The 27048-nt window shown below is 46.6% G+C and overlaps 1 protein-coding gene across 1 annotated transcript in view; it reads right to left on the minus strand.

The window, feature by feature from the left end:
* Positions 1 to 26497, minus strand: part of LOC132225556 (probable ubiquitin carboxyl-terminal hydrolase FAF-X) — a 273762-nt gene extending 247265 nt beyond the window's left edge. Inside the window, 1 exon segment of the mRNA XM_059680650.1 lies at positions 26198 to 26497. The gene's annotated coding sequence lies outside the window, so the exon portion shown is untranslated.
* Between the last annotated feature and the right edge of the window lie 551 nt (positions 26498 to 27048).

Raw genomic sequence — 27048 nt, forward strand, 5'->3', positions numbered from 1 at the left:
TCCAATTTCAGAATAAGTCCTTTCTCAAAATGCATCAATTCTGAGGTGAAATATAAATCTGACTCCCCAGGCAACATCTAGGTAAAGGGGTCCAATGAGTCAGGACCTGGTTATCCATGACGTCCAAAGACTCCTTCTCTCCTAGTATTTCTAACAACCCCACTCTTGTCCTGTCACATTGAAGGTCACTTGAGTTTTTAACTTTTCAGGGAGTCAAAGTCCTGCCCAGGCCCTCTCCTGTTTCTTAAGTCCTTAAATTGGAGCCTAGACTTCTTTGTTTCTATCTCTCATTCACAGCCCTGACACATTCATTGAAAATTTCAACAGGTATTTTGGCAACTTCTTTCTCCTATTCTAGCCTTCTTAAAAGTCACCAAAAGCAAATGAAAAATCTTACGTCTTATCTTATAAAAATTAGTAATTTGAATCATCTATACAGTCTTTACGTCTCTGTATATTATTGATAACGTGTTTCCTGCCTCTGGGTGGCACTACTATAATACCTTGGTGGCTTACAGAGAATTAAACAAGATCCTGTAGTCCAGATAAAATATTTAAAAATAAAACCGGTTTTATTAATACCTTTTAAAGTTATTCCTCTAAAACGCTACCTAGATTTTTTTTACCTAGATGTATTTTACCTGATTTACAAAAGATTTATAATATAATCTTTTGATTTAGTATATTTGACGAGCTTTCCAAAGTTTAAATTTCAAAGGGTTTTTTGACCGAGTTATTACAATGAGTCCTGAAAAACCTCAAGCATTTATATTTTCTCTCCTAATTTTTTAAACTAATTAGGCCTATTTAATATGCCTGAAAAATTACATGGGAAACTTTGTCAAATAAGCATTGATAATAGCTCCTGCACAGCAAAAGAAACCATTAACAAAAATGATATGAGAGACCACTGCTTGCAAGAACATATTTGCCAATGATATATCCGTTAAGGGTTTAATTTCCAAAATATATAAGGAGTTCATACAACTTATCAAAAGGAAGACAAGCAATCCAATTAAAAATGGGCAAAGGACATACATAGATACTTTTCCAAAGTGGGCACCAATCGCATATAGACTTAAGAAAACATGCTCAAGGTCACTGATCATCTAAGAGATACAAATAAAGATGACAATGAGGTCATCTTTCAGAATGACTACCATCAACAAATAACAAGTGTAGGCGAGGATGTAGAGAAAAGGAAACCCTAGTACACTACTGGTGCGAATGCAGACTGGTGCAGCGACTGTGGAAAAAAAGTAGGGAGTTTCCTCAGAAAAGTTAAATATGGAACTCCCATTTGATCTAGTGATCCCACTTCTGAGAATATATCCTAAGAAGCCCAAACACCAATCAGAAAGAAAATAGGCACCCCTCTGTTCATAGCACTGTGATTTATAATAGCTAAGATTTGGAAAGAGCCCAAGTGCTCACAAATAGTGGATAAAAAAGCTGTGGTATATTTACACATTAAGATACTATGCAGCTGTAAAAAAAAGGTAACTCTTTCCAACAGCATGGATGGATCTGAAGAGTATCATGCTAAGCAAAGTATATAAGTCAGAGAAAGATAAGTATCACATGATCTCATTCATATGTGGAATCTAATGAACACAATAGATCCAGAGACATCGAAGTATGGAACAAACTAACGAATTTCAGAGGAAAGACAGAGGTTGCGGGGTAGGGGTGAGGCGTGATTAACTGGGGATTGTATATGCATACTAGAGGCCCGATGCACTAAATTTGTGCAAAATAGGCGTTCCTTCCCCTGGCTGCCAGCATCAGTTTCCCTCTGGCACCTGGGCTTCCCTCGCAGCCCCAGCTTCATCTGGAAGGTCGTCTGGAAGGACATCCAGTCTAATTATCATATTATGCTTTTACTAGGGGCCCGGTGCACGAAATTCGTGCACTGGGTGGCGGGGGGGGGAGTGTCCCTCAGCCCAGCCTGCCCCCTCTCACATACTGGGAGCCCTCAGGCGTTGACCCCCATCACCCTCCAATCGCAGGATCGGCCCCTTGCCCAGGCCTGACGCCTCTGGCCTAGGCGTCCGGCCCCGGGCAGCAGGGACCTGCAGTGGCAGCGGGGGGTGCCGCGATCGGCGGGCTCCGCCCCTGCCCCTGCAGGAAGCCTCTGGCCTAGACGTCCGGTCTGGGCAGTGGGGACCCGCAGCTGCAGCGGCCCCGCGATCGTGGGCTTCGCTTTAGGCCCAGGCAAGGGACCCCTAGCTCCTGGGACTGCCAGCTTCGACCGTGCCCAGCTCCCATTGCTGGCTCCACCCCTACTTCCTGCTATCACTGGCCAGGGCGGAAAAGGTGCCTGATTCTCCGATCATGGCTGGGGGGCAGGGCAAAGGTGGCCACAGGGCCGCCTTTGCCCTGCCCCCCAGCTCTTAGCGCCCCCCTGGGTTTCCGATCACTGTCAGTGGCAGGGGGCTTCTTCCTGCTTTCCCTTTCGCCTCCCTGCATTGTGCCTACATATGCAAATTAACCGCCATCTTGTTGGCAGTTAACTGCCAATCTTAGTTGGCAGTTAACTGCCAAACTTAGTTGGCAGTTAATTTGCATATAGCCCTGATTAGCCAATGAAAAGGGTAGTGTCGTACGCCAATTACAACTTTTCTCTTTTATTAGTGTTGATTATTATAGATTACTAGAGGCCCGGTGCACAAAAATTTGTGCACTGGCAGGAGGGGGTTGTCCTTCAGCCCAACCTGTGCCCTCTCACAGTCTGGGACCCCATCGGGAGATGATAACCTGCTGGTTTAGGACCGCTCCCCGGGTGGCAGATGGCAGGCTCGATCCCGCGGTGCCTGCCCCACCTCTCCAGTATATTTGATGGAGAGGCAGCCCCGGATCCCGCGCTGGGTCGCTCAGCCTGTGGTGGCGGGCCGGGCAGCAGATGTCACTGCCCCGCCCCGTCGCCCCGGGTCACACACGGTAGGCCCAGATGGTGGCAGGTGGGTGGCAGATTGCGCTGTCCCACCCCGCCTGCAGTATGCAAATTTAACTGCCATCTTTGTTGGGTTAATTTGCATACTCTTCTGATTGGCTAATGGGCATAGTGAAGGTATGGTCAATTAGCATCTTTGTCTTTTATTACAGATTGTAGATTATAGACTAGCAGCCCTGGGCAAAAATCCATGCGCCAGTAGCTCGCTGTTGCCCTCCTGCAGCTCTCCACCCACTACCCCACCCTCCTGCAGCTCCCCTGCACCTCCCTCATAGCTCGATGCCCTGTCCCCTCCTGCTTGCTTGCTGCCCTGCCCTCTCCTGTAGCTCTCCGCCGCCTACTTGTAGATAGCTGCCCCACCCTCCTGCTGATTGCTGATCTGGTTGTAACGTGGTCAATCATTATGCAGATGCGTAACGATCATTTGCATATTACATTTTTATTACATAGGATATGCATAGCCCATTGACACAGACGATAGTGTGGTGAAGGCCTGGGAGAAGTGGGTGCAGGGTAGAAGGTGGAGGGTTGGAGGGTGGAGGGTGGAGGGGGTCAATCAAAAAAACACACACAAAAAGAACATCTGTAATACTTTCAACAATATATATTTTAAAAAGAATTGATAATAACGACCTTGTTTAATTGTAAACATATCTCTGTATTACAATAGATGTTCTGGAAATTTTAGTCTGCTCTATAAAGAAACTTGCAAAGATTCAGAGCCAAGTTCAAACAGAAACTGTAAAGAGTAACATACTCTGCCAGTGTCTTCCGACAAGTCTAGAATAGTAGTTTCTTATGGGAGGCATCTGGCAGTAGTACTTCAGATGTTTGTGATCCACACATTGGGGAATTTATGAATTGTTTCTACTACTCAATGCACATTTCCAATAAGCCATGTGTAGCATTTTTAAATCTTGCATATTGTTTATATATTAAAGTCTATATATATTGAATCTAAGAATATAAGTTTTCTATCATTTCAAAATAATTATTATTTATCAAGACATTATCTTTAAATGGTATATCTTACAAAAAAGAAAGATTCTTTGTCAACTGTTTTATGATCAAGTCTATAAACATGTTTTAAGTTTTGTCATTTATAGACATTGTTTTATTCTAATACATTTACAAATATATTAGTTAAGTCTTTGGAAAAATTCATGTAAAGGACTCTGACTTATTCTAAATTACAGGTTTCTAAGCAGGTCATTTCTTTATTTTTTTAAATTATATTTTATTGATTTTTTTACAGAGAGGGAGAGGGATAGAGAGTTAGAAACATCCATGAGAAATATCAATCAGCTGCCTCCTGCACACCCCCTACTGGGGATGTGCCCATTACCAAGGTACATGCCCTTGACCAGAAACGAACCTGGGACCCTCCAGTCCACAGGCCGATGCTCTATTCACTGAGCCAAACCTGTTAGGGCAGCAGGTCAGTTCTTTAAAGTAAAGATTTATAAAAATCTAAGAAATGGCGACATTCGTGAAGGTACTGATGAATAATCAGGACAAACAAAAAATTGATTATACCCCTGACCAGTTTGGCTCAGTGGCTAGAGCGTCGGCCTGTGGACTGAAGAGTCCCAGGTTCGATTCCGGTCAAGGGCATGTACCTTGGTTGCGGGCACATCCCCAGTGGGCAGTGTGCAGGAGGCAGCTGATCAATGTTTCTCTCTCATGGATGTTTCTAACTCTCTATCCCTCTACCTTCCTATCTATAAAAAATCAATGAAATATATTTTTTTAAAAAATTGATTATATAGGACTAAATAAACTGAGAATGATTATTATTCTTATGACTTTGTTCAAAATACTGTTAACATTTAAGAAATCTGTCTTCCAGATATAGATAGCTTGTTTTTATTTCCCTAGAACAATTTGATAAATTGTATCTTCACTAGAGGCCTGGTGCATGAAATTCATGCACTGGGGGGTGGGGGGGGGGAACGGGGCAGTCCCCTCAGTCGGGCCTGCAACCTCTCACAGTCCAGGAGCCCTGCAATCAATTGCCACAAAGAGGTAGGCCCTGCCCACCTGGCCAGGGCTCCACAATGGATGACCCCTGCAGAGGGAGGGAGGCCCAGGTTAACTGCTGTAGCACTGCCAGCCAGGTAGCCTGGGCCTCCCACTTTGGGGTGATCGTGGAGCCCCCTGACTGCCCCACTGTCCAGTGGCTTGGGCCTCCCTTAGTGGGGAAATGGCTGGGCCCACAACCAATCACATCACACCTGCCTTGGCTGGCCTAGTAAAAGTGGGTGTCATAGTGTGTGTGGTCGTCCAATGGTCATTCTGCTGTTTAGCCGTTTGGTCAATTTGCATATTATGCTTTTATTATAGACTAGTAGCCCAATGCACGAAATTCGTGCATATTAAGAGGGAATTAATTGCCCTAACCGGTTTGGCTCAGTGGATAGAGCATCGGCCTGCAGACTCAAGGGTCCAAGGTTCAATTCCAGTCAAGGGCATGAACCTGGGTTGCGGGCACATCCACAGTGGGAAGTGTGCAGGAGGCAGCTGATCAATTTTTCTCTCGCATCGATGTTTGTAACTCTCTAACCCTCTCCCTTCCTCTGTGTAAAAAATCAATGAAACATATATTTTTTGAAAAAGGAATTAATTGCCCTAACCGGTTTGGCTCAGTGGATAGAGCATTAGCCTGCAGACTCAAGGGTCCCAGGTTTGATTCCGTTCAAGGGCATGTACCTTGGTTGTGGGCACATCCCCAGTGGGAAGTGTGCAGGAGGTAGCTGATCGATGTTTCTCTCTCATCGATGTTTCTATCTCTCTAACCCTCTTATTAAAACAATACCAGATATCCTTTTTTGGGGGGCTTGAGGGTCTTAAATATTTTTTCACAAACATTTCCCATGCTCTGTATTATTTTCTGGTATTTGAGATTATTTGGACTAAAGTATATATTTTTTAAAAAGGGAATTAATTAGCAGAGACATTTTAATATTGCTATTTGCCCTTTCTCTACAATAGAAGTGTGAGAGATGAAAGGAAATTAGTAAAATGTACATGAAAATAATATATAAATTTATTAATAAACAGTAACAAAAGGATATAACAACAGAGGCATGATATAAAAACAACAAAAACATGATATAAGAACAAGTGATGCAAAGAATGACTGATAAAGTGATTAAACTTATTATAATATCTCCCTGTACACCACATTAAGAGTGAAAACACTTTCAGAGTGCTTGACTAATTTCCCTTGTGATGAAGTACTTAGAACTTTAACTGTAACATCATATGCTTTTCAAACTCGAGAGATAGCAACATATAACTGACCATGTTCAAAAACGGGTTGAGGTAGGAATATGCCTACTTTGTCTAGAGTTTGTCCTTGTGATTTATCAATAGTCATCACAAATGCTGGCATCACGGGAAACGGTTGTCAAATCAATTTAAATGGGAGGCCAGTGTCAGATGGGGACAAATTAATTCTTGGAATCAGAACAGCCTCTCCCTCTGCAGATCCTGTTAATACTTCAGCTTCGATAATGTTAGGTCGTAATCTTTTGATAATAAATCTGGTGCCATTACAAAGACCCCATTTACTATTGAGATTTTTCAATAGCATGATGATTGCACCCACTTTCAATTTTAATTTATGGCACGGCATTCCCCAAGGAGTAATACTATTAAAAAATTCGATGGGGAAATTTTCCTTTTCAGCATCATCTGTGGAATCAATGGAATCATCACTCAAATATGTGTGAAAATCTCCAAATTTTCTTCATTTAATTTTTGAACATGCTCATTTTTAGGACAAAGAATTGCACGTTTAGATATATTTTTAATATTGTCTATAGCAGTGGTTTCTCAACCTTGGCTGCACATTAGAATCACCTGGGAATCTTTTTAAAATCCTGATTCCTTGGCCCCATCCTCCGGAAATTGTTTCTTTGTTATGGGGTGGGACCACACATTAGTAACAAAGAAACAGAATTAAAACTTTATTGTGGGGAGCCGCTACAGTGTTTTGGACAGGTTCAAGCCTTGGACTGATGAGAGGGCACAGTCCTCTCATTACCACGTGCAAGTCCCAGCTTGGAGGGCAGGGCCCTCCCAGCACAATTATAGCCAACAGCTGTAGTTGTAAGCTTGAAACTATGGTCCGAACACGTGGCTCCATGTGCCCAAGTGATGCAGGCTTGATAGAATTCAGGTGCATGTAGTTGAGTAGGATTGAAACCCAGGAGAACATTGTAAACATCTTGGCCACACCCTTACTTTGCCTTGTAGCTTCTGCTATTAAATAAAGGCATGGGTGTGGGCGTGGTCTCTGTCTCTCAGAGAAGCAGCGTCCCACTGAGACCCAGATTTCATTCTCTTGTCTGTCTTTTCTAAGCTTTCAGCTGCCCCCACTCAGGTTCACCCTTGGTCATGCTGGCGCGGCACACTTTAAAAGAGATGCCTCCACACTCCCAGGGCAGGTTCCTGCCTCAAACCCTGCCCTTACAGGAAACAGCTAGGGGGAGGGCACAGCCATTGCCAAGACAACCCCTGTAGGACTGACTTCCTTCCACTTGATCATGGTTCTGGTGGTTGTGATGAACACCATCAGGGTTTTTATATAAGTAGATAAGCAGTATAAAGGCATTTACATTTTTTTCCCTATCTTATTCCTACAGAATTTGACAATTCTCAATGAGTATTATTTTCAAAACAATGTATTTGCAGAAACCATAATCAGCCCAGTCTCTTTAAAAAACCAGGTTCCAATTAGTTTTATTAACGAAGACTTTAACTAGCATGTCATGTCTGAGAGAGACATGCCAGGACTCTGGATTTCTCCAAGAGGACTTAAGGAATACAAGACTGATGTTAAAGCCAATAAGAGCACATTGGAGAAATTGCCTGGTGTCTTGCTTCTTCATTTGGTTCATAGTAATATTTCCAGGTAAGGAATAAAAGTTTCTTTCTGGGAGATAGCAGAAAGAATCTCAAGACATTTTGGGGACCTCAAGAACTTGAGAAATCTACCACACCTTTGCAGGCAAAACCAAATGTAAACTGTGTGGCTTGACTTCTGTGCCCTGAAGGGCTAACTGAAGCTCAATCTGAATATTCCTTTAAGCAAAATTCCAGCAAAGTAAATTTAAAAGACGTATATAATCAATTGTTTATACAGATAATCACGTAAAACCTAATACGGTCTCTTCAATGAAAATGACATGATTTTAGGAAATTCTATTCCAATGAAAATCACAATGCCCAACTGCAGGTATTAAATTCCAGTACAATTACCTGTTTCAAAGTTTTAAGTCTCTGCTTATATTTACTACTAGATGCCTGGGGTCCCTTGGCCTGGTCTGCGGGGATTAGGCTGAAACAGATTCATCCAAGGTATGTCCAGCCCATCTCGCCCAGTCCCAATTGGGGCTGGTAAGGGCCAGCTGGCAAGGAAGGAACCGTGGGAGGGCTCTAGGGCATGTCTGGCCCATCTTGCCCAGTTCCCAGCAGCCAGACCCCAGCAGTAAGCTAACCTAATGATCTGAGTGTCTGTCCCCTGGGGGTCAGTGCACATCATAGTGAATGGTCGAACTGTTGAATGAACAGTCCGACGCTTAGCATACTAGGCTTTTATTATATAGGACTAGAGGCCCGGTGCACAAAATTCGTGTATTGGGGGGGGGGGGGATTTCCTCAGTGTGGCCTGTGCCCTCTCACAGTCTGGGAGCCCTGGGGGAATGCCCAACTGACGGATTAGTGGGCCTAAGCCGTCAGTCGGACATCCTTAGCATTGCCACGGAGGCGGGAGAGGCTCCCACCACTGCTGCTGTGCTCGCCAGCTGTGAGCCTGGCTTCTGGCTGAGCGGCTCTCCCCCTGTGGGAGCACACTGACCAGCAGAGGGCAGTTCCTGCGTTGAGTGTCTGCCCCCTGGTGGTCAGCACACAGCATAGTGACCGGTCATTCCACCATTCAGTCATTTACATATTAGCCTTTCATTACACAGGATATGCTGTAGATGAGGCCCCTTCGAACCATAGAAATGCAAAAAATTCACTGTTAACTCATTCTGGAATTGTCCCCACTTAAAATCAAATTGCCCCCCACCCCTTTGGGGCGTGTGCTGCACCTTGGGAACCCCTGTGCTTGACACTTTTCCTCTCTGAGCTTCATTTCTGCATACGCATATACCAGGGGAATTGTAACCTCTTCTCCGCCTACCTCACTGGGTTGTCATGAGGAGGTTCTGAGCTAATAAACCTAGAAATGTTTCATCAAGTAAGTGATCTCTAAATGGGAAGGAATTGTTATTTTTAAGCCCACGGGTACCCTCGCAGGTAGCAGGTGCTGATTAGGGGAGTAGGGCATGATTGTTTCCTGGGACTGTAGATATGAAAGCTTTGCAGAGGGTTCCACAGGCCTCAGAGGGGCGGGCTCTGGCCAGCAGCCCTGTAGCGGTGGTTGTCCTTGGAGGCGCTGGCTAGGGGGAGGGGGAAGTGCTAGGGCGGTGGCAAGGCTGAAGGGGGAGTAACTGTCAAACCTCCCCACTTGGCACGATTCTTTAAATTGTACGTGGCCTTTTCGCATCTGTATGTGCTCAGGGCGGGGCTCCAATCTCCTGGAGCAGGGCTGGGGCCAGGCCAGGGTGGGGCCAGGCAGGCGGGTTTAGCCGCACCCCTGGCAAGGTTCAGTGCACTTCTGCTGCGGAGACAGCGCCACTGCTGTCGGGGAGGGGGTGTTGGGGGGGATTAGTCTGACCCTGAGGGGCCGCTTAGGCCTGCCTTCACACGGGTCTGGAGTTGTAGGGAGGAGAGGCATGCCTGGCCCCAGCGGAGGGGGCCCAGCAGTGGCAGGCCACTGGCCTCGGGGGGCGCCGACGGGTTGTCACAGGAGTGCTATTGTTGTGGGCGCCCCTGGCGGGGGTGGCAGGGGAAGAGATTGGGAGTCAGAGATACGGGATGCAGCTAACCCCAAGGCTGGGTCTTCTCCTGTCTAGTCAGCCTCCCCACCCCTCAGGGTATGGGGGCTGCGGTAGGGTGTTCGTGCAGGGGGATTGGAAGAGCTCCCCGTGGCCGCTTCCTCTTCCTTCTTTGCAGTCCGGGCTCCTGTCAAGCACTCTCCTCAGACCCCTGGGAACTTGGCTCTGGCTGCTCTGCCCCTCCATGGCTCCCTGCAGCCCCTGCCCCACTCAGCTCTCCCGGCCGCCCTCCTGTCAGGAGGCTGCCAGGATGCCCTGCTGTGAGGCCACCAGGGAATATGCGCTAAGCCTTAGCTAAGCCCCCAGCCTGCCTCACGAGGACCGGTGGGCCCCCCCTCTTTGCTCTTCGCTAGCCACGCCGGCCTTTGATCACTGCTCCTGCCCGGGGCCAGCCGGCTTTGCTCCATCGCTTGGTGCCTACATATACAAATTAACCGCCATCTTTGTTGGCAGTTAACTGCCATCTTTCTTGGCAGTTAATTTGCATATTGCCCTGATTAGCCAATGGGAAGCGTAGCGGAGATACGGTTAATTACCCTTTTTGTCTTGTATTAGATAGGATTACAAAGGATAGAAACCTCAGCAACTGATAACATCACCAAAGATATTCTACCTACAGATAATCTATCTTTCCAGCAAAAGCTTTACATTTAGAAATCTAAATTGGCTTATTATTTACTATACTGATTAACCTTTGTGGGTTTTTTTTGAATTTTCATAGGATATATGCCTATGACCTTATTAAGTACCTATTTGTTTATCTCAAATTAAACCTATTTTTTATAAGCCCCCACAAGAACCACAATCTGAAACCTACTCTTCTGAACTTATTGAGGACCTCACACTGCTCTTCAAGAAACAAAAAACCTACTACAGGTAAATAATGTAATAAGTGAACATTGATGTAACCTTCCAGCATATCCACCCTCCTGCCACAGCACTAGCCTTCAGGAACTGTTCATCACAATCCTCTTTCCCTAGGTGACTATCCTTCGGACTCACAGGTGGGAGAATCGCTATGACCTTGAACACCAGCCTGAAGTAGTTACAGAAGGCGAACCTTCAACAATGTTGAACCTTAGAGAGAATGTAGTAACAGAAAAAAGGCCCTTCTTTTCTTTGCTATAGTCTTCCACAATTTATGAGAAGCACTTGGTAATTAAACTCCAAGACTATTAGCTCCTGATTCAAATAGCCTCTCACACTGCAGGACAAGATAAGCTACTCTAAAGTCTACATCAGGGGTCCTCAAACTTTTTAAACAGGGGGCCAGTTCACTGTCCCTCAGACCGTTGGAGGGCCGGACTATAGTTTAAAAAAAAACTATGAACAAATTCCTATGCACACAGTGGCGGCAAAAACACCCGGCGGGCCGGATAAATGTTTTCGGCGGGCTGCATGTGGCCCTTGGGGCCGTAGTTTGAGGACCCCTGGCTTGGATTCCCCCTCCTCCCTGCTATTTTCACAACTCCTTGGCACCAAGGATTCTCTAGTTAGTAGAAAGTTTCCTTCTACCCTCCCCTTCAAATTAAAGGGTGTTTTGGGGGTTTTTTGCTTTTGAAGTCTTCCTAACTTTTACTCTAAGCAGGTTTTACAGGATATTTATCAATATCCCTAGGACATCTGCTAAACTGTCTCCTTGAAAACAAATTATAACATTTCAAGATAGGCCCTGGTATCTACTCAACATCAGCCCCAAATGCACTTCTCTTCCATGTCACCTACCAACAGCAGCCATTATTCTGTAAAAGTAGAAGCCATGCTATAGTCAGTATTGCTCAATGGTTACAATGTTAACCTGAGGACTGAAGTGTTTCAGGTTCAATTCCAGTCAAGGGCACATACCTTAGTTGCAAGCTTGATCCCTGGCCCCAGTCAGGGTGTGTGCAGGAAGCAACCAATTGATGAGTCTCTTTCACATTCTCTCTCTCTCTCTCTCTCTCTCTCTCTCTCTCTCTCTCTCTCTCTTCCCCCCTCTAAAAATCAATGGAAAAAATATTCTCGGGTGAAGATTAACAAAAGGAAAATACAAAACAAAACCCCCAAATAAATAAATGAATGAATGAATAAATATACAAGACACTTATTGTTGCTTGTCCTGTATTGATTAGCAATGCATAATCTCTTGGAAAGTAAACTCCCTCTTTCATCTCTTCTTTTAGTGGGATTCTTTCACATTCCACATCATAGGCCAAAATCGTATCAGTAATCATTAGCTGAAAAATTGTTTATGAGCCGTGATTCTTGGATTTATTATGTAGACTATACATGGCTCAGCTGTTGAGTGTTCAACCTACAAACTAGAAAGTCAAAGTTTGATTCCCAGTCAGAGCATATTGCCTGGGTTGTGGGGTCGATCCCCGTTATGGGGCATGCAGGAGGCAGCTGACCAGTGATTCTCTTTTATCACTGACGTTTCTGTCTCTTTCTCCCTCTCCCTTCCTCTCTGAAATTTAAAAAAAAAAAAGGCAAATTTTTAAAAAATTAAAAATATGTTGACTAATAGTTGTAGATATGTAATATTTATGTTAGTGAAATTATACAATGTTTTTCCAATACATGTCCTATTTGCTAAAATTTGTTTAGAATGAGTGAATTCATAACAAAAAAGTAACCTGTCATTTATAAGCAAATTTTGGTTAAAAACATTTAAAAATTAACAAGGTGTTAATTTTCACATATGACAGAGACTGAAAATTTTGTCTGCTATATCTTTGTTTTTTAATATGTTTTATTGATTTTTTTACAGAGAGGAAGGAAGAGGGATAGAGAGTCAGAAACATCGATGAGAGAGAAACATCGATCAGCTGCCTTCTGCACACTCCCCACCAGAGATGTTGCCCGCAACCAAGGTACATGCCCTTAATCGTAATCAAACCTGGGACCCTTCAGTTCGCAGGCCGATGCTCTATCCACTGAGCCAAACCGGTTAGGCACCTGTCCACTATATCTTAAGTCCATTAAATCGAGGTCTGAAAAAAATCCAGGGTTTATTGCACTCTTCTAATAAGACCAATTCAATTTCAGACAGCTGATATTTATATGGCTTAGGTAATAATATTCTCTCATAACAGGTAAGGAATATATTTATGGACATTATTACTTAGCCTTCTATAACACTGAGTTCCCTCTCCCTCCAACTCCAGAAACCAACAACTTTAATAATCCTCAAGCAAAAGTCTAACAAGAGAAATAATAATGTAACAATAATTTGGCATGACATTCCAATCTCAGCACTGCTTCCTTTGTTGTTGTTTTTTTAAATCTATTTTTATTGATTTCAGCGTGGAAGTGAGATAGAAAAATCAATGATGAGAGAGAATTACTGATCAGCTGCCTCCTGCATGGGGATAAAGCCTGCAACCCAGGCATGTGCCCTTGACTGGAATGGAATCCAGGACACTTCATTCAGAAGGCCAAGGCTGACAGGCCAGCAAAGGGCATTTGGCTCAGGCAGACTAGAAAGTCCTGAACAAGAAAGTGGCCCCAGTCTCATTTTGTGGAACAGCCAACAGTAATCTTACCCAGCATAACAGGAGGCAGCCACACTGGTAGATGAGAGAGCAGGCCAATGATAACAAAGGCTGTGTAAAGCCCACAGCCTCAACAGCCAGCAGTAATCAATCTAAAGGACAACAAACAACATCTAATCAGCCAAAGACCAGTCTGCAGCTTCCTCCCCTTGCAGCCTCCTCCCCTTGCAGTTTTTGCCCACAAAATTCAACCCCAAGGACAGTGGAGGTTGAGTCTAACCCTCCCCTGTTGGGGCTCCATCTTCCATTCCCTCTAATAAACTCCCCTCTTGCTCACTGAGTCTGCCTATTTCCTTGAGCGACTCCAATCTTACAAATGCTCTAGCCACTGACCAAACCAGCTAGGTATCAGCACTGTTAATATTCTGAACTAGGTACTGGTAACTCTGATAGATTAGGGAAAGGAAGGTGGTTCTATGCACTGTAAGATGTTGAGTAGCACCTCTGCTGTCTAAACACTGGTTGGCAACTCCCCATTAAATCATGAACCAATTAAACCAAAAATGTCTCCACACATTTCTCAATGTCCCATGAGAACACCCAATTTGAGAACTGCCGGAGTCCATTCATTGTCTTCACTAGCTGAGTTTAGACAGAGACCCCTCAAAAGCTAGTAGCCCTTGAAAGTCCTAGCAAAGGTCAGGGCTGTGCACCACCCAGTTAATCTAGGAACCACTCAGTTAATTTAGGTAATAATAGTTGAAGCATCCCCACCTTAGTTCACTTAATTCCTTAGATACTTTTGTAGATCCTTGTTGATTATTGTTAATCAGATACTCCTGGAAATCTATTGATGAGCTAATCAGATACTTTGTCTATTCCTGGAAATTGTCTGCTGATCTGTGTGTCACTGAAACCTCCTTACCCTAAGGGCTACTCCAGATCAATAAAAGATTGGAGCGGCCTGAGCATGGGAGGAAGTCCTTCGGGACTTGCCGCCTGGTCCCCCAATATTGCAAAATTATCTCCTGTCTTTTTCTCTCATTTGTTGTGCGGCTCCTCTTTCAGATACTGAACCCTACTCCACGCAGAACGAGGAGGGAGTCTTACTCGACAGAGAACTACTGTTTTAAAATCTGATAATAAATTATATGACACACGGAAATAATCATGTATTGTTTTGCTGTTTATGTACAAGGTGTCAGAAAACAATGTACACACCTTGAATGTGAAAGGGTTAACTAAAGAACACAAGGCTGGAGCCTTACAAACTCTAACGAATGTCAAAGGGAAAGCTTGTTCTGTGAACCTAAGCCTGCACAAACACGCTACGCTTGAATGGTTATTTTACAGAAATTCCTGAAGACCATCACCCCTGCACAGCCCCCCAAGAAAGGACGTCTGGCGCCTGCGGAAGAATAAAGGGCAAGGTCGTAAAACTATGAGGGGGGCAGTATGAGGAAGGCACGGTCCTAATACTTGGGCCAAGCCGAAGCCCCCATCTGCAGCTCTCCCTGAGTGCATAAAAAGCCTGCTCCCTCCCCAATTCACTCCTGAGTCAGACCACCTGCACCCAGGTGGCAGGAATAAGTATCATTTTGATTACACTGAGCCTTGAGTCCGTTCTGTGAGACTGGCCCAACCCCAAACCTTTCAGTTATTGCCAAAGACCTGGGATGGTCTGGCAGTGGACCGCTGGGGCAGGTCCTGGCCCCAGCAACTGGGCATTTGCCACTCCAAAAGACCATGATCATTGGGCTCTGGAGCAGGTCCTTTGTTCATGGAAGACCCCCAGCTACACTTACTGCACAGCTGGTTGTCGGGTGCCTGCCTTGGTTCCAAGACCCTTCCCCTCACCCTTTTGGGCTGTTATTGGGTCACACAGATGACTGGATTAGGGAGCGACCATTTCCCTGCCCTCAGACGTCAACACCAGACATCAAATTGCCTAATAAGTGGACTTCAGTCTGTTTTCCTCCATTGGTCTGGGACTGTCCCATAACTTTGTAATCCTGGGTTTGGAGCCAGGCTGCGGGCTGATACTCTTCAGCCAGCCCCCCAAAAATCCGGCGCTGGTAAGGACGAGTCCTCTGGGGAAACCAGGTTCCCTTGCCCCCTTTCCTGACGGGAATACCTATGAAGGAGGGAGGGGTCCAACTGTTTGTGAACGTTAAGGGGAGATGAGGACGCCTTTCTCAGCCTTAACTTCACTAGAAACCAGACATTCAGCCACAGCTCATCACCATGGGAAATTCGCAGTCGGCCATCACCCGCACCACACCCCTGAAACTAAAATTTAAAAGTAAAAATGGGCCATGGCCAGATAGCTCAGTTGGTTAGAGCATCTTCCAGATACACCAAGGTTGTGGTTCTCCTGTTGAAAAATGGACCTTGAAAGAACTGACTCCGTCCTGTCCCCTGCCCTCTATCTGAACCATAGGCACTCCATTTTATTCCTATAAATTTTGTAAGAATTACCTTTTAGGGTTTTCCTATGAGCACAAATGGTCCTTTGTCCTATGAATTCCAGAATATAACTAAACCAAATAAGTCACCCTGGTATTTCTAGCTTCTGCAGGAAAACCTGCTTGAATAATGGGAGAATAAGATATTTTTGGGAAAAGGGGTGATCTGAGTCTGTGACTAATGTAAAGTGCCTATGTACTGGCCTATGGTCTAGTTACTGCTCCCTCTTAATGGTCCATCTTGCAGGACCTGTTTACTTAAGCACTGCTCCCATTTTGGAAAGGCCATAAACCATAACCCCTAGACGGAATTGTCAGGGCTGGTGCCAGGCCAGGCCTTGAGATATGGTCTCACAGAACCCATCCCAGAGTTTTTTTCCCCTCTTTCTTGCCTTTATAAGCTTACCCTTAATTTCATTTTGGGGTCTCCAGGTTTGGAGAGGCTGTAGCCTTTCACAGTACGTGGCTTTTAAAATAAAGACTTCAAAATTCGACCCTCTGATTGTGGAATATCCTGTTTGACTCGCTGAATTCAATTATAACACAGTGAGTCAATTAGTGAGGCATCCAAGAATGAACCAGTGAGGCATCAATAGGGGAACAGCAAATAGATGTGTGTTTTTTCTCTCTCTTCTCCTTCCTTTCTCTTAAAAAAACAACAAATGAATAAACAGATTTAAAACAGGATTAGGGAAATTCAGTGTTTAACTCAAAAGATAGGTTACACTGACGATGAACCCCTAAAGCAGTTCTCCAACTCAATAAAAGCAAATCATCAAGGCCCTAACTCCAGACAAAGTCTGATAGCCTGATAATTTTTAAGCAGCCACAAGATAAATTTCTGTGTTCATAATAAACTCTTAAAAGACTACCAATTTTCCAGACAAATATTATGTTTAAGTAGAACATGAGTCTAATAGCATATAATAATTTGATTGTCAAGTTCAAAATAAATACTCACTTAGAAGTTCACAGAAATATCACCAGATATTCACAGAAAATCACAAGGAAAGAGAAAGGTGATCAATGATCTTACAGGCCTCAATAGCCATTTAAGTTAGCAGAAATGAAAAAAGCATACAACACTAAAAAGGGGGCCTTCCTTGTTCTTTTTTTCTTCTTCTTCTTCTTAGATTATCTTCTTGTTTTACTTAACATGCTCTAATAGAAAACCTTCAAATTGTCAGATCAAAAAATGACCCAAAGGTCCCTAGCAGGGTAACTCAGTTAGTTAGAGCATCATCCGGATACACCAAGGTTGCAGTTCCACCCCAGTCAGGGCACATAAAGAATCAACCAATGAGTGCATAAATAAGTGGAACTGATGTTTCTCTTTCTCTAAAATTAATGAAATAACATAAAGGTTTTAGTGACCTAAAGGAAAACAATTTAGTGTGATTTTACAATGTTTAATGCTCTCATCATTCATCAGTTACAAAAATAATAAACTGAAGTACCATCAAATAATGCATCAACCCTCCACAAACAGATCTAGGTTTTGAAAATAAAGTAAAATGTTCTTTCAGTTTCTATCAGTTACTAGGCAAAGAATTATTTAGGTGCTCTGTAAAACACATACATACCAGACAGGATTTCTGAACTCGCCAAATATGAATTAAAAACACTGGTGTGGCTCAGTAGTTAAGCATCGACCTATGAACCAGGAGGTCACAGTTCCATTGCTGGTCAGGGGGCATGACTGGGTTGCAGGCTAGATCCCCAATGCGGGGCAAATCAATGATTCTCTCTCATCATTGATGTTTCTATCTGTCTCTCCCTCTCCCGTTCTCTATGAAATCAATAAAAATATATTTGAAAAAAAAAAAGTTTACCCAAACTGCCCGCAGCCCCTTCCCTGTCTGGTCCCGCCCCCAAGCGGGCACCCCCACCCCATTTGGAGACAGGGCCCGCCAGCAAACCACCCACGGCCCCACCCCAGCCAGCCCCACCTCACCCCAGCTGGCCCACCCCAATGGGGACAATTAGGGCAGGCCATAGGGGAGGGCCGGCTGGACCCCACCAGTGCATGAATTCATGCACTGAGCCTCTGGTTGTCTTATACGTAGAGAGTAGCCCAAGTGGTGTTTATAAAATCTACAATAGTATATACATTAATGTACTAGGTACACCCACTCATTCACCACTTACCAACATACCCAGTCATGCCTTTCTTTTTTTTTTTTTTTAGCAGACTGCAGAAACCTTGATCTTGCGTGGACATGGAGTGGCTTGGCTCCAGACTTCAACCGACATTCAAGATCTCTATCAGATCTCTGGCTAGCATATATACAGCTCATTCCCCATGATATCTTTGTTCTGCTTTCCCTCTCTTCCAGATAAAAACCCTTGCCTGCACTCATATTTTAAGATGGGCTTTGTGACTACAGTCCCCCATCTTCTCAGGCTGCCAACACTTGTATAAATCTCTTTTCTTTGACTTTTGTTGCAGCAAGCAGTTAACCCTGGGTTCGGCTATAAGTCCTTATGACCTTCATTTAGGCAAAGGTTTCTTCCATAGGACATGAAAAACATAAACAATAAACAAGAAAAATAAAAGGATTTTATAAAAATTAAAAACCTTTTGCCCTGCCTGGTGTGGGTCAGTTGGTTGAATATCATCCCATGCATCCAAGGGTCACCTATTAGACTCCCATTCAGGGCATATGCCCAAGTTGCAGGTTCAGTCCCTGGGTGCGGTATGTGCTGGAGGCAACCAATTGATATAGCTCTCTCTAATCTTACCAAACCGTCTCTCTCTCTCTCTCAAATCAATGCAAACCAAAATTTTAAAACATTTGCACTTCAAGAGATGCAACTAAAAGAGTGAAAAGAGAAATAGAATATATATACACATACATACACAGATACATATATATGTATATAAATATACATACATTTAGGTGCATCTGGATTTATACACATACATACACTATTTATATATTTACATATTTATATACATACGTATACTAGAGGCCTGTGCACAAAATTTGTGCACGGCGGGGGGGGGGGTCCCTCAGCCCAGCCTACACCCTCACAATCCAGGACCTTTCACCTTTCGGGGGATATCCAGCTTCTGGTTTAGGCCTGATTCCGCAGGGATCCCTGCTGATTGGGCCTCAACTGGCAGTTGGACATCTGTCTCGCAATCCAGGACTGCTGGCTCCAAACCGCCTCTGCCTGCCTGCCTCATCACCCTTAACCACTCATCTGCCTGCCTGATCACCACTAACAGCTCCCTGGGGAGTGGGGCCAGCCAGGATGGGGAGCCGTGGTCGTTCTGGTCTCTGGTTGTTCTAGTCATTCTGCCATTTCGGTCACTGGGCTTTTATTATACAGGATGTGTACCCAGAGAGAGACTTATAAATTAGTGTGCCTAACAGCTTTATCTGAAATATATATGATATACTGTACATACACACTTTGAATAATTAAAAAGGCAGTGTTTACTAAAATACATTTTTTAATTGAGCTATCAGCTCTTAAAGTGTGTATACATATTTGAGGGGATACCCTATATAGATGTACATTACAGAGTGAATGAATCTCAAAAACATTATCTGATTGGAAGAAACCAGATATAAAGACTACATATTGGCCCTGGCTGGTATGGCTGTTGGTTGGAATGACATCCTGTGCACTGGGATTTTGGGTTCAATTCCTGGTAGGGCACAAACCAGATTATGGATTCAATCCCTGGAGTGCTTGTGGAAGGCAAGCTATTGATGTTTGCCTATTCCTCCCTCTCCATTCCTCTTTCTTTAAAAATCAGTAAAAAATTATATATGTCCTTAGCTGGTAATTAAATAAAATAAAAAAAGATACTACATATTGTTATAATCTATTATGAGAACATCTAAGGTAAACAAATATACAGTAATACAAAGTAAACTAGAAATTCCCTGGGGCTAAAGAGAAGGTTAGGGAAGAGAATGAGAAACTAAGCAGAAGAGTAGTGATAAAAATATTCAAAACTGGTTTAGGGTGTTGTTTTCACAACTCTATAAATTTCTAAAAATTGTGTAATTGCACAGAGTATAAGTAAATTTAGTGGTATACAAAAAGTATCTATAATATAAGGTTATGCTGATTAGACCGGACATCATTCTGGACAAAGCCAGGGCAGGAGAGAAGCCAGCCCGGGTGCCGGGGGCCTGCAGCGGCCTCACGAGGGAAGCCAGCCCGGGTCCTGGGTGCCTGCGAGTGGCCCAAGGAAGGAATCCAGTCCGGGTCCCAGTTGCCTGCCGGCAGCCGGACAAGAGAAGCCAGCTTGAGTCCCAGCTGCCTACTGGCAGCCGGCGGAGGGAAGTAGCCCAGGTTCCAGGTGCTGGAGGAGGGAAGCCCGGGTCCCAGAGGAAAGCCGTTGCAGGCAGCGGGGTAGGGGAAGGAAGGCCTACTCTTGCAGGAATTTTCATGCATTGGGCCTCTAGTTCTATATACTAAAAAGCTAATATGCAAATCGACTAAATGGCGGAATGATCGGTTGCTATGATGTGCACTGATCACCCAAGGGCAGATGCTCAACACAGGGGCTGTGTGCTCCCACAGGGGGATCACTGCTCAGCCAGAAGCCAGGAGCGGGCTTAAGCTGTCAGTCAGGCATCCCCTGAGGGCTCCTGGACTAGGAGAGAGCACAGGCTGGGCTGAGAGACCCCTCCCCCGCCCCCGCTTTGTGCACTGAGCCTCTAGTATCTCAATAAAGGTGTTAAAAAAAAAAAAAAAACTCAACTTGCTTTTCAACCAAAAGATATAACTGTTTTCCTTTATTAAATACTAGAGGCCCGGTGCACGAAATTCATGCACTGGGGGATGGGGTTCCCTCAGCCAAGCCAGCCCCTCAGTCTGGGAGCCCTCAGTAGATGTCCTACTGATGGCCACAGTCTGGCAGCAGAGGCTCGGTGCAGGCGTCCCGTGTGTGTGTGTGTGTGTGTGTGTGTGTGTGTGTGTGTGTGTGTGTGTCTGCTGGGGGCCTGCCCCCAGCCACACCTGGGAGGCGCCCCTCTCTGTTGATCTCTCAGACTCCTGGGCTCCACTGCATGTTGTACTGTCCCTTGAGCTGTGGCCAGGGTGGGGCGCCTTTTCCTGCTGTGAGATCGCCAGAGCGACCTAGGGAAAGGCGAACACAGGGGCTGGCTGCAGGCCGCCCTTTCCTGCTGTGGGATCACCAGGGCAACCCAGGGGCAGGCGCACAGGGGGGCTGGCTGCAGGCTGCCCTATCCTGCTGTGGGATCCCATCCATGATCCCATGGGCAGGCAGGTGCACACAGGGAATGGCTGCAGGCCCCCCTTTCCTGCTCCGTGATCGCTGCTGTGATCCCACGGGCAGGCGCACATGGGGGCTGGCTAGAGGCTGCCCTTTCCTGCTCCATGATCTCCAGGGCAATCCCATGGGCAGGTGTACAGGGGTGCTGGCTAGAGGCCGCCCTTTCCTGCTAGGGATTGCAGCGGCCACCCAGGAGCAGGCGCACACAGGAGCTGGCTGCAGGCCGCCCTTTCCTGCTCTGTGATCGCCACAGCGATCCCACGGGCAGGAGCCCCTTTCCTGCTGTGGGATCGCCGTGGCGACCCAGGGGCAGGCACACAGGGGGGCTGGCTAGAGGCCCCCCTTTCCTGCTCCATGCTGCTGCAGCGACCAGGGGCAGGGGCACATGGGGGCTGGCTGCAGGCCCCCCTTTCCTGCTCCATGATCACCGCTGCGATCCCACGGGCAGGAGCACCAGGGGCTGGCTAGAGGCCACTCTTTCCTGCTCCATGATCTCCGGGTCGATCCCACGGGCAGGCGCACAGGGGGGCTGTCTAGAGGCCCCCCTTTCCTGCTCCATGATTGCCGTGGCGACCCAGGGGCAGGCGCACATGGGGGTTGGCTAGAGGCCGCTCTTTCCTGCTCGGTGATCACCGGGGCGATCCCACGGGCAGGCGCACATGGAGGCTGGCTGCAGGCCCCCCTTTCCTGTTGTGGGATCGCCGGGGCGACCCAGGGGCAGGAGCACATGGGGGCTGGCTGCAGGCCCCGCGTTCCTGCTCCATGATCGCAGCTGCGATCCCACGGGCAGGCGCACAGGGGGGCTGGCTAGAGACCCCCATTTCCTGCTCCATGATCGCTGCAGCGACCCAGGGGCAGGCGCACAGGGGGGCTGGCTGCAGGCCCCCCTTTCCTGCTGTGGGATCTCCGGTTGCTCATCCCTGGCAGGGGTGGCCAGGGAAGAGGCGGGCACCAGCCTCTTCTGTGCCCCGCTCTGGCTTCTCCGATCACCGGCAGGGGGGCAGGCAAAGATGGCTGGTTCTCCTATTCAGGGCCAGGGGCAGTGCCTCCCCGCTCTTGCCTGCCACCTGTGTTTACAATCACCGTCCTTCCCCTATGGCCTCCCATCATTGTGCCTATGTATGGTTAACCGCCATCTTTGTTAATTTGCATATCATCCTGATTAGCCAATGGGAGGGGGAGCGGTCGTATGCTAATTACCATGTTTCTCTTTTATTAGATAGGAGCAGTTGGGAGCTTCAGTCACCCCCAGCCTGAAAACAGCCCTCAGCCCCTCACCCAGACTGGCCAGGCACCCAAGCGGGGACCCCCACCCTGAAGGATGTGTGACCAGCTGCAAACAGCCATAATCCCCTCATCCAGGCTGGCCAGGCACCCCAGTGGGGACCTCCACCCTGATCCAGGACACCCTTCAGGGCAAACCAGCTAGCCCCCACCCATGCACCAGGCCTCTATTCTATATAGTAAAAAGGTAATATGCCTCCCAGGACCGGGATCAGTGGAGCCGTGAGGCCTCCTGGCACCGGGATCAGCGTGACAGGGGGCAGCGCCCAAACCCCCTGATCACCCTGCGGCTCTATGTGTGACAGGGGGCGGGGCCACAACCTCCCTATCGGCCCTGCTCTATTCCTGACAGGGGAAGGCACCCCCAAACCCGATTGCCCTGCAGCTCTGTGTGTGACAGGGTGCGGTGCCCCAACCCCACCCCACCCCACCCACGGGCCCTGCTCTGTGTGTGACGGGGTAGAGCCATAATCTCCCCATCGGCCCTGCCCTGAGTGTGACAGTGGCGGCGCCCCAACCCCCTGATCGGCCCTGCTCTGTGGTTGATAGAGGGCAGCGCTGCAACCTCCCCGCCCCCCCACCCCCCAACGGGCCCTGCTCTGTGTGTGATGGGGTAGAGCCATAACCTCCCCATCGGCCCTGCCCTGAGTGTGACAGTGGCGGTGCCCCAACCCCCGATCGGCCCTGCTCTGTGGGTGATAGTGGGCGGCGCCCCAACCCCCGGATCTGCCCTGCTCTGTGTGTGACAGTGGGCGGTGCCCCAACTCCCCTATCGGCCCTACTCTGTGAGTGACAGGGGGGAGCTCCTCAACACCCTGATGGGCCCTACTCTGTGCGTGACAGGGGGGAGCTCCCCAACCCCCCTGATGGGCCCTGCTCTGTGCGTGACAGGGTATGGAGCCCCAACCCCCCTGATCCGCCCTGCTCTGTGTGTGACAGGGGTCAGCGCCCCAACCCCCTGATCGACCCTGTTCTGTGCGTAACAGGGGGGAGCTCCCCAACCCCCTGATGGGCCCTGCTCTGTGCGTGACAGGGGGTGGCGCCACAACCTCCCCAGTTGGCCCTGCTCTGAGCCCGACCAGGGCCTGCACCTAGGGATTGGGCCTGCCCTCTGCCACCCGGGAGCAGGCCTAAGCCAGCAGGGCGTCATCTCCCGAGAGGTCCCAGACTGCGAGACGTCACAGGCCAGGCTGAGGGACTCCCCCTAATCCCCCGAGTGCACAAATTTTTGTGCACCGGGCCTCTAGTATATATTTATTTACTGATTTCAGAGAGGAAGGAAGAGGGGGATAGATAAAGCAATAATAAAAATCATTGATCAGCTGCCTCCTGCACTGGGGATCAAGCCCACGACCCTAAAATGTGCCCTGACCAGGAATCTAACGTTTACCTCTTGGTTCATAGGTTGATGCTCAACCACTGAGCCATATGGGATGGATTGTTTTCCGACCTTATAAGTACCAATCCCTTTGCCTAAATTTAAAATAAGTATCTTTCATTTGGCTTAAAAAAACAGAGGTTTCCACATTATCATGCTAAAACAAATGAAAAAATATTAAAAGCTAAAAGAAAAGTACATTTGTCCAGCTAAATTTAGAATATTAAAATTTTATGACAACATCCAATTTTAAAAATTGTAAGCTACATTAAAAATACCTCATCAAAAAAATGTATCTACTTAGAGAAATAAACAAAGAGTATCTTATCTTACTGAGATATTAGAAATGCATTTCAAGATCCTAGAAGAAAAAAGGCCTCAGGGAAAATCCTACTTGACCATATCTATCCAATAATGCAGTTAAAGGTAAGAATCTTGTCTTTTTTTAAAAAAATATATTTTTATTGACTTCAGAGAGGAAGGAATAGGGAGAGAGCGATAGAAACATCTACAATCAAAGAGAATCATGAATCGGCTGCCTCCTGCAAGTCCCCCACTGGGGATCGAGCCCACACCCCAGGCATGTGTCCGTGACTGGAACTGAATCTGGGACCTTTCAGTTCGCAGGCCAATGCTCTATCCACTGAGCAAAACCGGCCATGGCTAAGAATCTTTTCTTAAAAAAAATTACTTCTTTAGCACTCACTCGCAAATGTAATGTTTTGCTATTATTTATTTGCTACAGAAATTCCCTCCAAGTTTAGAAAAAAAAATCAAATATTAGTAAGACTAACAAAAAAAAAATAAAACTAAAAATCATGATGATAAATGAAGTTTGCATAGGGAAAGACTAAGAAAAATAAAGTTATAATTTTAAAACCTTATCTCTAAGTCAGTGAAATAAAACGCTTTTTCAGGTAACTCCTTAACACTAATTGCAAATACTTCAGGCTTTCATTCTTCCCACCATAACAATAAAGTTTGAAACATTAAAATTAAAACCTCATGCATGGCCCTAGTCAGTTTGACTCAGTGGGTAGAGGGTCGCCTGTGGACTGAAGGGTCCCGGGTTTGATTCCAGTCAAGGACACAAGCTCCCTCTCCCCACCTTACAGGCCTTGGTCAGGGCTCCACCAGGAGGCAACCACTCGATGTATTTCTCTCACATCGGTGTTTCCCTCCCTCTAAAAACCAATAGAAAAATATCCTCCAAACAAATCAACCAAACTCACATGCATGAGTTTTTGAACAGGGAAATATTGACCCCTTAGGAAAAAAAGTCTTAAAATAACTTACAGATTTGTGGAGGCCAATGGCAGTTCATTAATTTAGGCAGCAAGGAACATGTAGGAGTTTACAGTTTTCTTTTAAATTCAAAAGTATGGTTTAAGAAACCCACCCTAACTTTTAATTAACTAGGTTCTTACAAAGTAACTTCTAATGATAAAATCTAAGAAAAGATCTATTAAAAATGTTTCTAATGAAAGCACCCAAAATTCCTTCTTTAAAGCAAAAATATACAAATGTTATGTGGATTTATAGAATGAATGTGTTTTATGGTAAGAAAATACAAAATAGAGGATAAATATAAAACACATGTACAAATTGCTAAATTAACTTTAAAATCTATATTGTTATTCAAACACTGTAGGAGTAATTGCACGGTGGAAAATTCAAAGTTTAACGTAATTTCATAAAATAACAAACGTTCTCAGTTTTTAAGTTCCTGTGTAAAGTTTAGTTTTCACACTATTCCACGGGATTCCATAAAATATCTGTCCCACTGCTGCAATTAAAATTACAATCATTTAAAAAAAGGCATACATCAAAGCCAATGTCCCATAAGAATGAGGCTATCGTGGGAGCTGACCAATGTCAGACGTACTTGGGGCCCGGCTCTATTTCAAACACCTGCACGTGGGCAGTGAGATTTGGCTGAAGTTTAACCACGAGACCAGCTTAGCGTCTCTCCTAGGTTGGCTGCGCTGCAAATCAGGTAAATAGAGCGGTTAGCTCCTGGACCCAGAGAGGACAAGACAGAACCAGCAGCCATTCTCCTTGATACTGAAAACTAAGGACACACTCCCACAGCGGCGGCCTCGCACACGCACTGTGAGCCCACCCCCCTCGGACCTTCCTGGCCAACGGCGGGTCTGCCGCTCAGGTACTTGGAAGGAGAAGAAACAGTTATCCGCCCCTTAGCCCCACTACTGCGTCAGATCCAGCTATTGGCCTCAGGGAGGATGGGGCACCTCAATGCCCGACCCAGGCGAATTCACCCCACAGTCACAGTGCGAAAAGGCAAGAGGGAGAGGCCAACGTCCGTCCCCAAACCGACGGAAAGAAAACCTGCCGAGACCCGGGTCGCGACCCGCGGGCATAAGGTCAGAAACCTGGCGCTGACTCCGGCCTCCCGTGGCCACCGGCGCCCCCTCACCTCTTTAGTTTTTCTCGGAGGGGCTCTCGGCGGAGTTTCCCTCAGCAGTCGCTTCACCTTTCCGTGGCCGCTGATCCCGCTGTGGCCTGTCAGCCCTGGAGGCTGCCTCCGTGGAGGCGCTGAGAGCAGACTCCAGAGAGGCCTGGTAGCTGGAGGAGGCAGGAGGGCTGGGGCTTAACAGAGCCCCTGAAGGGAAGAGTGCGGGCGAGGTTGCCGGTTAGGCAGACCCGGCCCGCTCCTCTTCAAATATGGCGAACCTCGCACTCCCGCTGACGCCGCGGCCGCGGCCTCTGCGTAGATTCCCAGGAGCCATTGCGCGACTCAGTGACTGGCGGGCCCGACCCCGCAAGTCCCGCCCCCGCCCCTTCTTCATTGGTCGGACCCCTCCTGCTGCCCATCCCCCAATTTCCTCTCCTGATTCTTTCCCGCTCCTTCTTCTCCCGACTCCACCGGCCTCTTTTTAATGGGAGTTTCCTGTCCAAAGCTGGAAGTGGAGCCCTAGGTGAGGCTCCTGGATTCTGAAGGATGGAGATAGGGGAGGGTGACCGCAGGGTGAGCACGGTCCACTAGAACTGTGACTTCCAATTGGTGTGCTAGGAGAATTTTTAAAACATGCAAAACCTATTTAGTCAGGTGTACTGACCTCTTTCCCTTACATTAAAACAAACAAACAGCCCTAACCAGCTTGGCTCAGTGGATAGATTGTCAGTCAGCCTGCAGACTCAAGGGTCCCAGATTAGATTCCAGTCAAGGGCATGTACCTTGGTTGCGGGCACATCCCCAGTAGGGGGTGTGCAAGAGGCAGATGATCTATGTTTCTAACTCTCCATCCCTCTCATTTCCTCTCTGTA

The sequence above is a fragment of the Myotis daubentonii genome, chromosome Y (genome assembly GCF_963259705.1).
Source record: "Myotis daubentonii chromosome Y, mMyoDau2.1, whole genome shotgun sequence".
Taxonomy (NCBI): Eukaryota; Metazoa; Chordata; class Mammalia; order Chiroptera; family Vespertilionidae; genus Myotis; species Myotis daubentonii.